The sequence below is a fragment of the Penaeus monodon genome, chromosome 19, assembly GCF_015228065.2.
Source record: "Penaeus monodon isolate SGIC_2016 chromosome 19, NSTDA_Pmon_1, whole genome shotgun sequence".
In the NCBI taxonomy this organism is placed as follows: Eukaryota; Metazoa; Arthropoda; class Malacostraca; order Decapoda; family Penaeidae; genus Penaeus; species Penaeus monodon.
The window spans coordinates 27,077,295-27,077,530 of NC_051404.1; positions in this window are offsets into that span (position 1 = coordinate 27,077,295).

A 236-nucleotide genomic window follows, 5' to 3' on the forward strand; every position below is an offset into this window, starting at 1 on the left:
AAATGAAAATCAGATTTTTTTTGTTTTATTCTCTCCCCAAATTTTTTACATTTTAAACTTTTAGTTTTTAACTTAAAAAAAAAATGTTGCTAAGAGGCAAATTTATCTAAAATTTTTTTTAATTAATAAACTTTTATTTTGGGGAAAAGCATGTGTCTGTAAAATTAAAACAATTTAATATTCACAATTTTTTTATTACTAGACATGCATGAATATTCCCCAAAAACACCCCCCCC